Raw genomic sequence first — 17,126 nt, forward strand, 5'->3', positions numbered from 1 at the left:
AATTGCTTTCTTGAACTGACTTGACATCTCTAGATGAGCATTGAATGAGGGTACCTACGTGCATCAGAGGGTTAAAAGGTGTCACACCTTTCAACACGGAGAAAAATTATGCTCTAGTAAAACTACGCTCCCCTTATTACCTTAAAAATGCTATTTACCCATTGATTTATTTCAAATTTTTTATTTTTAATGAAATTTCTAATGGAGCATAGTTTTTTACCATGTTAAAAGGTATGAGACCCCTTAAGTACGACAGGTCCTGCAACATGCGAAATGTATGAAACCCTTCACGTTTAATTTCAATTTAAAATAATATATATTCAGTTGAATTCGTATTGCAATAAAATAGCTCTGAAGATGATGACACTCTCCGCTATTGCTGCGAGGGTTTCTACAGCTGGTTGATACGAAGGTAAATAGATTAAAGAAAATTCAACTGGCTTTCCGGGGAATCGAGAGAGAGAGAGAACACCACCGTCCTCTCACTTGCCGAGCTGGTTGAGGGCCCTAGACCACTGGACCACAAAGCTAACGCATCCTCTTTCTTTAGAGCTCGTGTGCGCTGATCCCTTACGATAGGTCCAGCAATGGGCTGTACATGAGCAACCAGACCTAACTCGGGCCAAAGCTCGCAATTTATGACACTGCCATCAGATGGCGACTTAACCGAAGATAACGTCACACTCCGCCATTACTACGAAGTTTCGACAGCTGGTTGATGCGAAGATAAATCAAGGAAAGAAAATTCCAGGATTTTCGACAGCTGATTGATTTGTACCAGCTGTCAAAACCTTCTTAGTAATAGCGGAGAGTGATAGCATCTTCGGATTAGTTTCCATCTGATCACGCCAGAAATTGGGCCCGAATTAGGTGTGACTGTCCATGTACGGCGCCCCGTTCAGCGCACACGAGCGCTAAGGAGAGGGAATTCGTTGCCTTTTTAGTCTAGTGGTCTAGAGCGCTCACCCGGCCAGTGAGAGGATGTGGGTTCGATTCCCCGCAAAGCCAGTTGAATTTTCTTTCCTGAATTTATCAACTAGTTGTCGAAGAAAACCGAAGATCTGAATAATTTTATACCCAGGGTAAAAAGAGATGAAAACCAACGGTAATAATTTGAATTTCATACTGTCGAAATCGACGAAAAAACACTACCAGTATGATGAAATGCTCAGTATCTCATTTAGGAAAAATATCGCGATGTCAGAGAAAACGATCGATATTGTTCATTTATTTGCATGTATGCCTGATTTCCCCATCATAATCAAATAGGGAAAGCTAAAATCGAATTATATTGTGGAGTCGATTAATTATCTATAATCAAATTACAGTAAAAACCCCCCTCTCTTCCTCTAGCGGAGGAACAAAAAAAAAAAAAAATTTGATCAGAGGTTTGAAATGCACGCTTTTATTATACAAAGGAAATAATTATAAAGAGGGGTGACTGTTATAAAAGAAGTTTGACTGCATTTAATTTTTTTTTGGACTTTTTATTTAGTTTGTTATATAATGCATTGCCGCTATTTCTCGTCTTCGTAATTTTTAGCCTTGAGTGTACCATAAATTTTCAAAAAAATTTGCTGGTCTATATGATAGGGAAAAAGTGATGCACAAGGAATTTCGTACCGAGGTAAGAGAGATATTGGTCTAGTTTATGTGTTTTTCTAAGTATCAGATATGCTCTTCGCAGATTTCAGATTAATCTCCTGTATGCACTTCACTTCTGTTCACACAAAATTTCCGGGTGTAACGATGTAATAAATTTTACAACTCTGGTTTGTTTTTCACTGAAAGCGTCGTGTCCTTCGGAAAAATGTGTTATTCATTATCCATAACGGGATTGTTTTTGTACCGTCAGGACAAACAAAAATATTTTTTTCCCCCCTCTGAAGGAACTTTGAGGTTTCGAGACGTTAATTTTTTTCTCCCGCACTAGAAAGTTTTTAGGTTCAAAAATACTCTCCTCTTCCTCAATTATTTGAAAGAACTGGAAATAAAAAAAAAAGAAGTTCTTGAGCAATAATATGTTTTCTGTTGTCCGCGAACCTTGTTTTTCGTTTTGGGAGAAAGGCATTTGTAAGTTATCCGTTTTTCACAGTTCCAACGAAAATATCTCCGTGATTGGTGGATGGAGTGGGAGGAACACGTGGGGTTAAGGTGATGAAGGCCGAATCTCTATCGAAACGCGAATTCCATAGTTGAGAAATCGAGAGATTTTCCAGGAGAATCTCCAAGAAACTGGAAAGCAATTGACACGTTTTTAAGTTGAAAGGCTCTTGAAGCCTTCCTAATGCATCTTCTTCCTCTTTGCAGTTGTAAAAAAAAATGTTTTCCTAAAAACTCCGGTGATTTTGAGCTTCGTTACTCTCTCTCTCTCTCGCTCTCTTTTTTTAACCATGTGACATACCTCCTAATGTTATACAGATGATTTTGATCTGGTTCCGCAGTTGATGTTTGGAACGTGAACTGCGTCCACCACCACCTCCTTTCCGTATCGAATTCTACAACGATATGGAAAAGTTTGTGATTTTTTTTTCACCTTACAAGTTCACTTGAACTTTCTATCCCTTGGTATTTCTTCGGATTTTTCACACACCCCACCCACCCCTTACTTCTGTTGCCGCTGCCGCAGTTGTGGTGGTATCTGACGAAGTTTTGATGAAACTTGCAGATATAGTGTTACTGGTATTTTTTTTTCCTTCTTTACCTCCTTTTCTCTCTGGTACCTCTTGCTTTTCCACTCTCTCACTGACTGCTTTTGGAGAAAGGGTGGGCGAGGGCACACAAACCATTCCAGGCGGTATCTTCCAGGAAAAATTCAGCAATATCGCTGAGAACTTATAGCAAAAAATGGTTGAAAATCTCGATGGCGTTATGACGTTTCCTGTTTAGCTTCACTAAGTTAAAAGAAAAGTTTTTTTCTTTATTTTGACTTTTTTTTATATATACACGTATATAAAAGAGCAGTGAAGTACTTCTTTGATCTGAAAGGAACAGAATGGGAATGTGAGAAAAGGCTGTGAAAGCGATGTCGAAGATTTGATTTCGTTATAAGTTTTAATCTTTTCTGTTCAAGAAATTTGGAAACTTTTTTTTTCTCTCACACTGGAAAAAGCAGTCACAAATTTTTCCCCTCGAAAAAAACTTGAACTTGCTATGCTTTGCTAAGAAAATTTTGAAGTCCAACATTAATTGCAATGGGGTGAAGATGGTCAGCGCTTTATGGAAATGAATAAAAATTGAAAAATACTGTATGTCGATTCAGAACTGATTCGTATGTATAAAATAAATAAATTCAATATACAGTACCGTTCTGAATAATTTTCGTTTAAGTGTTTTGGGCACATGGAATGAATTGACAGTATCGCCAATATTTTATGCAGAAAAATTTGATTTGAGATTTTTTTTCTTTTTTTTGATTTCTTAATTTTTTATTTGATGCACATTTCATTCCGCGTCACTGGTACATGGTTGCTAGAATCTAAAGGATAAGATTATTTTATTTGTTCAGTCAAAATAGACACATTTTGTGGGTAAGTTTCCTTAACACTTAAACGACCGCTCACGAGATTTCTCGTGTTTCAATGCTGAGACGTAAAAGACCGGCAACGAGATTTCTCGATTTTTAATTTCCTATATGTATTTGTTTTTCATTTCCAAATGAGAAAATCGCCGGTCTTAGGGTAAGCCTACGGGAAATAATATGCGGTCATTTAAGTGTTAAGATTTTTATGCGAATATTTTGGAAATGAAGCACTGTAATATTTGATGTTAGTCGAGGTGTCCCTTGTGCCGTGAAATCAGCCAGGTGTGTGCTGTGTAATATTTAAATTTCCCAAGGACGCTGTTAACTTAAATTGTTTGGGAATCGCTGCTAAGTCTACTTCTCGTCAAGAGCAGTGTTTTTCAAAGTTGGTGATATCGTTTTTTGGAGGGAAGGGTGTGTTTGTAGAAGCTACAGACAAACCATAGGATTCTATATGTGAGTGGGCTTAGTGGGAGGGAGGGGGATAGGAAAAAAAAGTTTTGGGAAAAGGGATCGAAGACTCAGATAAGTTTTCACATCGAACTCTGATAAATCCTGGTTTTTGCACAACTCTCTATAATTGGTACTGCACCCTTCTGATGGCATAATTTCAGGTTTAAATCCTTGCCATATAGAGTGGGAATTGAGATCCCATATTGACTAAAAGAAAAGTTTAATGTGTTATATCTGGCCAGCGCGCGCGCGAATGATGTTCTTCTATAAAATGGTTTTATAAGTGTGTCCTGCTGCTTCTTCGATATTTCATCAAGGTTTTAGGTGTCGCGGTTTCGGCTTGGAATGAGTGTTGAAGATTCCTTGCTAAATCGCCTAGAGAAGCAGAAAAGGAGACGGGATGAAGCCTTCTTACATTAGAGCAAACTATTATGCATCCTCCGGAGTTTGGGTGACATAAGGTTTCTATTTTTATCCATCATCCCTAACCTCAGGGGTGTTTTAATCATCTTTTTCTATTCTTTATCTCTCTTGCTATGATGGACTCCCAATGTGTGTGCTGGTAGATATATATATATATCTCCCTGTTTACGTGGCTTAGGTCCTTCGCACCTGCCTTTCCATTTCACTCGGTGTGTGTATGTGCCTTCTCATACGCTTGCTGGAACTCGCGCGCGCGCGCGCGCTCGAGGGGTGCTTCCAGACCCTCTTTTGCCGGGGTCGACCACCCTCGCCAGTTCGCACTTTGACCCTGACCTCTCTTTCTCCTCCCTCACACCCAGGGTCTCTATATATATTTATTGTATGCCAAGTTCCTGCTCCTACACTGGATGTTGTACTCAGTGTGTGTGTGTGGGGGGGACCTGATTGAAATGGGGGGGGGGGTCCCACACAGTATCCTCCAGTCTGTGCGGAATGGGTGTCTGGTTGTTGATGGTGTGTTGTGGGGTGAGGGGGCAAAACATGGCTGCTGCTGCGACAACAGTCCCGGCTGTAGAGTATCAGACAGCTGCACACCCTCTGCTCATGTCTGGTACTGGGTGTCTGGATCTCTCTTACGGGGCATGTGTTTTCTTGTTTAGCCTCCACCTTCTACTTCTTGGAAAAAATGTCTGTCTCCTTGTAGATGTGACTTAAGAAGATGGGACCAGGGAAGATGCTGGAATTTTGCTGTAGTGTTTTACTCAATGTGCTAGAGTTCTTAGAAACTGAGACTCTCCAGGATTAAACCAAACCACTGTTTTTTTGCTGCCTCTTGTCTCTCTCCCTAGCGTGGGAGAGAGAAAGTGAATGACTGCGCGGGAGGGGGGTCATTGCTCTCGAGTAATGGTACCCTTATTTATACGGTGAGTGTTTATCTGAAAATTCAAAGTATTTTTATGTGATATTAATTATAAGTTGTACTATAAACGAAGCATGTGCGTGTGATTTTTCGTGCTAAATCTTCAGCATCTACCTCTCTGTTCTAAAAAGAAGAGATTTCCTCTGATCACCTCAAATGAATCTGAATTTGGCAATGAATCTGGTCTATGTTAGTTGGTTTAAATTTGATGCTGGTTCACATCTTCGATATAGCTTATTTCCACACAGCACGCTTCTGTAAATTTTTTCTTTCAGTTTAAACTTACTGAATTTATAATAAACATCTATAATTTTAGTCATGGCTTGAAAATATTATAACAGTATAAAGAGAAAAATGAAAAATTGGTTCGTAATGTGACAAAAATAATTTGATAATTTATAATGATTATTATTAAATTTATGGTCTGTTTGTTCCCGCAATTAATTGTTTTTGATCCAAACAAAACACGAAAAAGGGTTTTGTTTTTACCTCCCACTTCAGCAGATTAAATTTAAAATTTAAGATCTATAAAACAAACAAAATATACAAAAATTTAATTTTGATTTTTTGTGATAGATTTTTCTGTAAACCGCAAGGTTTATGCCAGCTGTTCCCAACCTTTTTGGATACACACACCCTTTAGCTTATAATTTTTATGGCGGAGCCGCACAAGACTTATTTATTTTAAAATTTACTGATTTTATTGCAAATTTCATTGTCCTAGAGCGGTTGCAAACAAGGGAGCGCACATGGAGCCTGAGCGTTTCGTGGATCACAGGTTGAAAACGCCCGGTTTATGAGTTATGTGCGTATATGACATTTGATGTGTGAGTAGTCACGCATCATATGTCAAGGTATATCGATGCATCCTTGATAATTTCTCTCTCAAAATTAAAATACCATAATTTCTGATATATAAGCCCATTAATATAAGCTGCACACAGAAGAACGATCAGTGGAAGAAAAAATAGTTTTCGTAAAAACGTCGATGGTTTTTGTGTATAGAAGCTTCGTATAAGCCCGCACCTAATTTTTATTCGACAGCTGAAGAAAAATATGCCGATATTCAATGTAATCAAATCTTGTGTACTTTCATTACCTTTTTCTCTGAGAAATTTATAATAAAACAGTTCTTCCCTAAGTGGGTAATAGCTCCCCGTGGGAGGCGATAGGCTGGTCCAGAAAGGCGATAGAAGCTACGAGTATAATACAGGATCCTTGACTTGAGTTGGGGGGGGGGGGAGAATGAGAAGAAAAAATTCTTCTAAAGAAGAGGGAGTTGACGCAAAAAGTTTGGGTAACTGATATATTGCGACGGAGTAATTTTTTTACTCCGTCGTTTTGATTTGAATGTTTGAATTTGAATGTTTTTCAACTGGATTAAAAAGGGAAAAATATACGTATATGGAAATTTTTTCTTTAAGAATTAATTGAAATCCCTCGAAATCAAGGGGAAAAATTGTTATCGAACAGGCCGTTGCTTTGGGTTAGCCGCAATAGCTAAAAAAAATTTTTAAGCTATATAATCCGTGGCATTTTCACAGGGAAATTACAGAAATTAATGATTTATGATGCAATCAGATCAATTTTATTTTGATTAGTCAGAATAAATGCCACGAGAAATTGTCTCATGGTCTCTTGCAACCTCATTGCGACTTCATAATATCGTTTTTATGGGTACTTTACTCTCCACTCAATTCACCAATATTGTACAGGGTCTTTATAATTAAAGTTCCACTTTCAAATGTGGCCATAAAAGGAAAACTACTGGCTACTGGACAAAATGTTATCAAATTTGGTCAAGAGGTCATGGGATTCGATTTTCCGCAAAAAAAAGGAAATAAAATGAAAATTGTTGAAAACTCATCACCAGTTGGGAATGGCGCTGCATGCAATATTGTTAAACGAAATAAGACATCATTTTAAAATGTTTTTAATCGTTTCTAAAACGAAACTGTTCGTGGGGTTTTTTGCGTAATTGAAAAATGTGATATACCGACATGTCCGTAACGTACCTCCTGATATGCTAAGAGCTACTGCTCAGAACGCAGTAATGCGATTTAACTTTCTTTCAGAAAATTGTGGACGCCATATTAAACATGCTTTGTAATTGAACAAGCCTTTGAACATGGCCCCCCCCCCCCACTCAGAAATGATTAAAAACATTTTTTTAACCGATGCCTGCATGTCTTATTTCGTTTAACAATATTGCATACAGCGCCATTCCTCGCTGGTGGTGAGTTTTTGAACTTTTTTTTTCGCGGAAAATGAAATCATCTGACCTCCTTTAAACTATTACCAAGTTTAATAAAATTTTGTCCAGTAGTTTTCCTTTTATGGCCATTTAAAAGTGGAACTTCAATTATAAAGACCCTGTGTATTGGTTACAACACATTGGAAAAAAAAATTTTGGTAAAATTTATGGCATACATTCAGCAAGAGCAGGTTAAAGCAGGACCGTAACTAAGATTTTTCTCGCTCCCACAATTTTAAAATGCGATAATTTTGTAATGGTTTTCTTTGCTTCCACCTAAAAAAAAATTGCCGCCCCCTAAATTTTGCTGCCCGTGGGCAGTTGCCCCCTCTAGTTAAGGCCCTGGGTTAAAGGTATATTTTTTGTAGTCGCTTTAACCTTTTAATGTCCAGTGTTCTCAATCGGGAATATCAGTTTTATTATTCAGAAAAAAATATTGTTTTTTTCCCCCATGAAAAAAATCTACACTTGATTTTTTTTTCTCCTGAAGGTGTGAGATACCAAACTTAATTTACAAAACAAAAATTTCAATCATTTCAGCGCTGATGTTGACAATTTAATTTTTTTAAATCACCAATTTTTAAGGAAGAATAAAATTAATTTTTTTTGTTCATAATTTTTATGTTTCTATGGACATGGGCAAGTCCGGAAAACATACGAGAAACTTTTTCTTCATGATTTTTTGATTGATATGTCTAAACTAAAGAATCAGAAGGAGAAATAAAAGAAAAAAAATTATAAAAATCAATCTAAATCTCAATTCGGCCGTAAAAGGTTAAATAAATTCATTGTGTAGTACAGTGGGATCCAGATTTAACGAATCACATACAATATTGTGTGACGCCACGTATTAAAATCATTCATAATTTTATTAGTCAGGTATTGTTATCACTTTTGTCAAGAACGGAACTGAACAATATCATAACATGGGAAAATTCGTTTATAGTTGTCAGGAATTGAAATAGTGTTATAAAATTTTTTCCCGTTGAAAGTTGTGGGGTTTTTTTTGCGCATTTTGAAGCTAAGGTTTAACCAAAATTGTTTTTTTTATCCTTAAGTTATCGTTATCAGGCTGCAAGGTCTGCTTAGACCATATAGGGGTTGAGAAGGTGCTCTCTTCCCCCCCTCCTTTATTAATAAGCATTTCTGTACTTTGATGTCGCAATCGAGCAGTAGTATTCGCTGTGATCCATGTAGGGGTGGAGCTGCTTTTTCAGTGGTCTTGCTATAGTTGTCAAAGAATAGCCGTTTCTTTCAGTTCTTGATCAGTTTCTTTCATTTGACGAGATTTGAATTTAAATTTCTGAGCGACTTTCTCAAGGGATCAATGAAACGTATTGTACATTAAAAAAGCATAATAATTTGTGACGCACTTCCATTCTTTCCCTGGATTTTGTAGGGGAAAAAGAAGGTCCCGTTTTAGAATAATAATTAAAAAAATGGAGTAATTGAACATTTTGCAACCAATTAATTATGTGGGACAGAAAACAGTTGTCCTGTTTTACTAATGCCCGTTTACCATACGTCTTGTTAGACCAAACGGGATTTTCCACAAATATAGTTATCATTTGGTTTTTGTTATCAGTAACCCCAAGTCTGATGTGATCACATTAAGTAGCGTATACTGTGCAATAAGACTAGCATTTTAATTTGTTAAGTCAACTAAAATTGTTACATCAGGGGTGAGATCAACACGAATTTGCACACAGACAGTTAAAAATTCATTACATTGACAAATTCGTCAATTTGGAATTAGTTATATCAGTGTCTGTCTGTGTTGAACTGGAAATTTTCAGTTATAATTTTGAATTGAGGTTGATTCACATCTACAGACACGGCAAACAGTCTAACATAAAAATGTCTGTCTGCGCATGCGCAGATACGATAAGATAGATATGAATACGTTTATTGGTTTTAAGTTAAATGATTTATGCCGTATCTGTAGATGTGAATGCACCCTTTTTCTCGATATCGGGTAAGCATACAGTGTCCAAAAAAGGCTTTAACGTAAACCACAGGGTTAAATCTGCAGCAATGTGAAACGAGGGGAAGAGACTATCTTTTCTTTTTACACAGTATGTATTATTTCTTGATAGGTAGATTGGCTGTTTGGTTTTCCTTCTTTTCGATTTCTCTTCTTGTGCGTGACTCAATCTTGTCTTGGGCTGCAAAAATATATAGACGTGAGAAAAAAAAAAAGCAGATTGTTTATTGTTTTTTCTGTTATTACAACCACATCTGACTTTTTATACTTATTATTATTTCTTCAAGCTTCTACAGGAGTACGTGCAGTGGAACTTTCTCCCAGTTAAAAATCCATTAACATGGAGCTGTCAGTCCTCCATCATGTTCGCGTGCAAGCAACCAGCCTTAACTATATAACACGAGTGTTTGGGGGGGGGGGGGGGAGATCGGGAGAGGGGTCATGTCTGACACCTGGGGCACCCATTCCTTGCGCCCTGCTTTCCAACAGGTGAGCTACGGGAGTGTTTTTTTTACCCCTCCTCCGAACTACCTTGCTGATAGATACAGGGTATATTTGTAAGATACTCCCCCGGATTTATATATATATTCAATTTCTTGCTGCGTGTGTGTGTGTGTTGGTAGCTCTCACTCGTTTTATGGTTGAATAGATTTGAGCACCTGGTTGTCATGAGACTGGCCCCCCCCCCCCATGTATTCTTTTTTATGGAAATTACACTTTTTTTCGCTAAGAGAACAAATTTAGAGTAGAAGGAATACTTTTCAGTGATTTAGCAGAAAAATAAATGATGTTGCAGAATTTACCCGATTTATTGAATTCTCTGGTTCCTAAGACCTCTATAGCGATAACTTTTCGCCCCTCAATCTTCTTATTCTTGGTGCACATGATTGCTGTTTTCTCGACGTACTGGCGTGATTATGGCCCCCCCCCCCCCGCTTTCATCTTTCTTCGATTACGTATTTTTCAATTACCTGATCAGCAGTTTGTTTTCTCTGATACATTACAGTTCACGCTTTCGCACCACCCCCCCCCCCCCCATTTATGAGAGGCTCTTGATTTTCCCCTCAGTGGCTAATTGCGCAATTATAGCATTTTTTTGACAAATACAATTACGAATGAATGATGGATAGTGAAATGTCTTGTTTCTAAAATTATGCGACTGACTATTCGGATAAAGGTAGATATGTAGTGATATCATAAATTTGTTAATTGCGCGATTAAGTTATTCATCCCTTAGGCCGGTCGTCTACTGAAGCTACTGCGAGCGAAAACAAGTCGGTAGCTTCCAGTGAACGACCACCCTTATATCCCTATCAGGGGCGTAGGCAGGATCAACCTTTGAAGGGGGCACAGCAATTTCTCTCAGAAATTTTGAATTTCCTAACTTTCAAAAAGCATGTCAAATTAACATACATTCATTAATATATTCATAAGACAGTCGATGATTCGACACTCCAAAAGTGTCGATAAACATGTCGACTTAAGCAAATGTTAAGTTATTGAGGTCTCATTTGATTTCACCCTCACAATTTCAATATAATTTATTTTATTTATTATTATTTATTTGTTATTTTAATATTTTTGTTTGCACTTACACTTGTATATACAGGGTGGGCAAAAAGTCCGTAGAAACTGTAAAAATTCATAAAAACCGGAAAAATAACCGAAATAAAAAACAGTTTGCAGGGTTAGCATCGCTAGTTCACGCGAATTTTTTTAAGACAGGAAAAATTCAAAAACAGCCGATAGGTAGCGCTGACATACACAAGTCAAAGAAAAGATACGCAAATAACGAACAGAATGCCTGCAAATAGTTTTTTACAGCAGTATGTGGTCCACATGACCACCAACACAGGGAATAACACATTGCAGGCGAGTCAGAAATCCGGCAACGGCAGAGTGCAGCAGGTCCACATACACGTCAAATTTACAACGGTGAACTGATTGTGGATTAGGAGCGCAAGTTCTTATAACCGTCTCATTTGCATATTTCCACCTAAGTTGCTCGCGCCAGCGCCACCTATCGGCTGTTTTTGAGTTATTTTTTCCTGTCTAAAAAAATTTCCGTGACCAAACGATGCTAACCCTGCAAACTGTTTTTTATTTCGGTTATTTTTCCGGTTTTCATTCATTTTTACGGACTTTTTGCTCACCCTGTAGTTGAACATTTCTATTCCATCATCGTAAATAAAAAAAAATAATTATCTGCAATTTTTTATGAGAAGTTTCTGAATAACCTCCAATTAGGATAAAAAGAGCATAGCATGTAGTGATGGGAATTTGTTTCAGTGGGAAAAAAATTAGTTTCACAAATTAGTTTCAACAGAGAGCGTTTTATTAAGAAATGAAAGATTTAGGCGAACGTTTACACTTTTACAATTGTTATTGCAACAAAACATGTTCCACGTTGTGGCCATCATTTTCAGATACCATGTGATACCTCCTGTACTGCGTCTATAGAAACGTATATGTTGAAATACAATGAGAGCAATTTTGTGAAAACTTAAGGATTTCGCCAAGGCATGAGCAATTTCGAAAAATTAGTTGTTAGTAGATTATAACCCAGCACAAATTGTAGTGAAGTTCAGCGTGGGTTTAGCCATCTTGTGTCGAATTAAAGAGCCCCACCCATTGAATTTACGCAGTATTGTCCCAACCATGAGAATAACAGAATAACAAATGTCGAGTTACCAAGATAGTCGAGTTATCGAGTTTCTAAAGAATTTTCTTTCGATACTTCAATTTTTTTTACAAAAATATTCAGAAATATAGTCAGTTTTTGATTATCTTCGGAGAGAACCCTTCGTAGGAGGGGGACGGGTGGATGTATGCACTTTCCCGCTCGTACGCCTCTCGTCTCTATGAATATATGTTCTACGAAATTCGCACTTCAGGTTGAATTTCTTTTCATTTACTTCTAAAAATCAAGAAATATAAAATTAAGAAAATATCTCTTCTCCACAAAATTTCAAGTGTTTGAAACTTATTTACAAAGGAAAAACTGTCCGATTCTTTTACTTTTATAAAGAAAACTTCATAATCATAGGCAGTGCCGTGTTAATAGCACCATGGGACCCCGAGCGAAGTGATATTCTGAAGCCCCTAATTAGTTGAAAGTACCCGCTTATAAATTTCTATGCTTTCTCTAGAAACTCATAGCACCGAATCTCACTATCACGAGGTCCCTTGTGCGATTGAGGCATCCGTGCTGTGTGTTAAGACAGCACTGTTTATTGGCGAGAGACTATTAAAAAATATGATATTATGTCAAGGTTTCAAAATAGCACTGTCATTGAAATTTTCAGAGGCGGGGAAGGAAAATGACAAATATTTTGGAACAGTGAAACAATCGCATATATGCGTTTAGTCAAGATACATGTTGCAAAGATAACTATCCAGTGTAATAACTCCCATCTCATAGAATCGTTGGAATAAAAAGCAATTATCACAAATGGAAAACATTATTTCGAAGGTGTCGTTTTAGTTTGTAATAGAAGTGGCTAATTAGTGTGTGGTGCTTTTCAGTTCTCTTGACTCTTATTTCTTCCTTTTTTATTTTAAAAAAAAAACCTGATACATAAAAGTATACTGACTGATAACCGCATGAGTGAAAGCAACACATTCTTGTGTGCTGCTCCTCTTCGAAGATCGATCCACTACAAATACGATATACCGAAATTACACGGAGTTTTTCTGAAAAGTCATCATGTTCGTTATTTTAGTAAACATGCTGCTCGCGCATTATAAAAAAAGAAAATACTATTATATATATATTTTTTTTATAATACTATTGTATTTTCTCCTTCATAGGCGTAGGCAGAATTTTCTCGGGGGGGGGGGAGTGTTGTAAAATTTTTCTTCTTCTGGGGGAGGGTTTACGTTTTTTCCTGCAAAATAACACTATAATCTTGGCTTGCGTACGCCAATGCTCTCTTTCAACTGAAGTTAAAGATTAAAAACAGTGTTTTATTTCTTATTTCATAAGATCGTGAAATGAGTGGCAAAAAAAGACAAATTTTGTAATTATTAATTCTGACCATGTTGTTTGGGCAAAAATACTATTTTTATTATATAATTTTTATTTTCTATTGCGCACCTGCACGTTGCTGATTGATACATCACATCATAAAATACAGTTGATCCCGCTTATAACATTTCCACTTAGAATGTTTCTCCGCTTAGTACGACATATTTTCGTGATCTTAACTCAACTAACTCTCATTAAGATTTCCCGTTCATAACGTTTTTCCGCTTACAACGTTTTTCCCTGGCGGTGTTTTGAAAAACGATTTAAGTGGATACACTGTATAACTCTTTCCATAAAGGCGTTCTCATGAGTTTTACGCCACACCTGAAAAAAAGTTATCGAGCCTGTAAACCTAAGATACAGATGTTTTTCTTTTAATACGAGTGCGAAAAAAAATCTGTTTTAGAAAAACGTTGACCATTGAGCGATTTAATGAACCATGAAATTAGAAAAAACACAAAAAATAAATATTATTGTATGGACCAGTATCATTGTGAATCTCAGAAGTGTCGAAACATTTTTTTCCATAATAATGATGGATTTCCCAAGTGTATTTCATAGTTTTTTCCGTTGCTGCAACAGTACGAAATATAATGCTAATTAAAATATCACATCAGCAAAAAAAAAAAAAAAAATAGTTAAGGAAACGGAAAAAAAATTAAATTTCCCATTTCCTTTTCCACTTTTGCCAATGTTTAAAAATTCAGAGGACGGAAGGAAAAGGAAAGCCACGTGTTCTTGGTAATCCTTTATAAACGCTAAAAACGGTGGAGATGTTAGAAAGTGAAAAAAAAAAAAAAATTAAAAGAGGGAAAAATTGAAAAAATAATCGGTTTTTTTAAAAAATCTTTTTCACTGCAATGATGCGAAGGTGGTGGAGTCATTCAGGCAGTTACCGCCCTCTTTTTATGACGTCATTGTACAACTTTCCCCGCCCACGCTTGCAAAGTTTAGGGGAAAAAAAGGGTATTTGAAAGAGAATTTCCGATAACTATTGATAAGATGGAAAAGAGGAGGAGGAAGAGAGATGTGAAGAGCGTTTTTTCCCCCTCTATTTCTCTCCTGTACATAATAGTGGGCGGTCTTGTTTATGTGTTTGTTTATATACTTTTTTCCCTTCAATGAATAGAAATAGCTGGAAACATTCCACGTCGAATATATACAAGAATTTTTATTCATTTTTTCTTAAATATCATTAAGTTGCTTTGTGCGACGTACGTTTGTTTTGATGGGTTTTTCTTTTTTAGCATTTCTGAAACGAAATCGAAGAAATTATTGTCGTATTATTCGAATATTTTGTCAGCCAATATTGATTGGATATGTCTTTATCGATTTATTTCAAGGTAGTTAAATCAGATCTGACGATGAACGTATTGACCTACATGAACTACGAATATTACGAATTCTCATATATAACGAAGCTTTTCTATTTCCTGTGAATTTCGTGTTGGTTATGTATTATATATTTATGGTAATGTATACAAAAATAACGACATAATCGTGAGTAAATTAATTGAAATCTAAAGTATAGTTTTTCCCTGGTATGAAATAGAATTCATGATTATTCTTCAGTAAGAATTTGTATACAGTCAAACCTCGTTAATGAGTCACTCTTGGGAGAGCAAAAATATGACTTGGTAAGCGGAGTGACTCGTTAAACGGAGTAAGCCATAGCTGTGCCAATTCCTGCCGGAGGACAATTGGGACTTCTAAAAAGTGGCCCGGTAAGCGGAGTGACGTGTTAACCGAGTGACGCACTAACGAGGTTTGACTGTATTAAAAAAAGACAAATTTCTCCAAGAAACATAAAAAGGTAATAGATAGGTTTTTGTGGTTCCTCGAGCTCCAATTCGTTAACTCGCCATTTTTTTTCTTTTCTGAGGAGAGAAATACTTTTACCAATTATTAAGTAATTTATACGCAAACTTAATCTGCTTTGGATGTAAGGGGGAACCCATTTTCAAGTCGTAGGTAGTTAACTATATTCTAGCATATTGATTGCATAAATGATGATACTAGTTTAAAGCCAGAATTAGACTGTAAAAGCTTCATAAAAGCTCATTTATAAAACATGAAAAGATTCAACCAATAAGGTACATTTGAGCGAATGTAACCAATATAATTACTGGTTGTTTTTTCGAGTTTTTAAAAGATATTTTATCAAACTTTTATGGTGTAATCCCAGCCTAAGACGAGTGAAGAATCAGTCTCAAAAATTTTCAGCTTCTTACACTTCCACAACGAATTTTGTACATATTCAGAAGATGAGTGCAAATTTGTGTACAAGAATTTATTTACTCCAATGTTCATGAAATCAAAAATTCCAAAAACTGTGCAATGTTTTATTTCGAAATTGAAACAGTTTTCCAAATAACAGTCTATATATAATTGATTTTCGGCGTGTGTGTCTCTCTATGTAAACGTTTGTCAGAGCTGGACACATGCCCGAAATGGGCAAAAAAACTGTCGAGCAACAATGGTTCCTGCGCTTCAACAATCATTTTCGGAATGTTTAGTTTGGTTACCGTGGTTCTCAGACAATACGTTTCAGACTTATATGCATTTACGATGGCTTGTCACTATTTTAATCCTGCCAGTATGCGTATAATAGTTTATATATGGCTTTATAATGGTTTGTCACTTTTTCAATCATCCCAGTAATTGAAGAAAACCAGAGTAGCGCCGGATATTATAGCTAGTACTGAATAACCGATTTTCGTTGTACAGTTTTTATGTGTCGATTATGCTTGTGGTTTGCTATTAGGCCGAGTAATAAATATTTCATAGTTGAGTTTCTTGATATATGCAGCTTTTCTAATGTACGTAAAAGTTAAATGCAGAAACACGTGTTTTTCGAGTGTCCAATTTGCATATCTGTTCGGGGTAATTTCTTGCTCACGTTCCCAATTTTAACCAAATACTAAGTGTAAATAGTGCGCTTACTGTTTTACTGATTAACTCGATAGTATTACAGATCAAGTTCAACCCATCGTTGATCATTCTGCGTGCATATTTAATTGCTCCGAGATTCCTGTGATTGTCTTGTAACCGAATGCACGTGTAACTTGCCCAATGAATAATACTGATATGTATTCTTGTTTCTAGACGGGCTTTATTACATGTTCTTACATGTCTGTCTGAGTCTCAGTCTGTCGCGACTGAAGTTATCTCTCACACGTATCGCAAATACGTAGTGGACGTTGGGAGAAATGGAACTTAATTGTTTTCCAATCACGTGTTAATTGCATTCACTTCATGTGAGCGTATTTTTATTTTTGCTTCATGAATGTCTCGATGCATAAATTAAACAGGAATCCGACTGTCTGGGTTGAAAATGTCTGGTTTTTTTTTTTTTTCATTTACTTACCTGGAATTCGTTCCAGAGTTAGTGGCGTGTCATACGTTTCTTTCTATGCATTAGGAATTCCTCGTTTGATGCTTCAAAGACAAATATTAATTTCACTTTTTATGGAGTTCGTATCGATAAACCAATTTCGGTTTCACAGAACTTTCTGTAGTAGACTACTGTTTTTACTATCCGTG

The 17,126-nt window shown here is 36.5% G+C and overlaps 1 protein-coding gene across 3 annotated transcripts in view; it reads left to right on the forward strand.

Annotated features, from left to right (window-relative positions):
• The window catches only part of LOC149076121 (uncharacterized), a 489,131-nt gene that overhangs the window by 114,356 nt on the left and 357,649 nt on the right, over window positions 1–17,126 (forward strand). The window contains exon 1 of one of the 3 annotated variants that reach the window (XM_089243653.1): window positions 4,990–5,322. The exons of the other annotated variants lie outside the window; for them this stretch is intronic. The gene's annotated coding sequence lies outside the window, so the exon portion shown is untranslated. Of the gene's footprint in view, window positions 1–4,989; window positions 5,323–17,126 lie in introns of those variants that run through there. 3 annotated transcript variants of the gene reach the window in all.

Source organism: Pholcus phalangioides, unplaced genomic scaffold (assembly GCF_987345545.1).
Source record: "Pholcus phalangioides strain wild (caught in Gottingen) unplaced genomic scaffold, Ppha-v1.0 ptg000015l_1, whole genome shotgun sequence".
In the NCBI taxonomy this organism is placed as follows: domain Eukaryota; kingdom Metazoa; phylum Arthropoda; class Arachnida; order Araneae; family Pholcidae; genus Pholcus; species Pholcus phalangioides.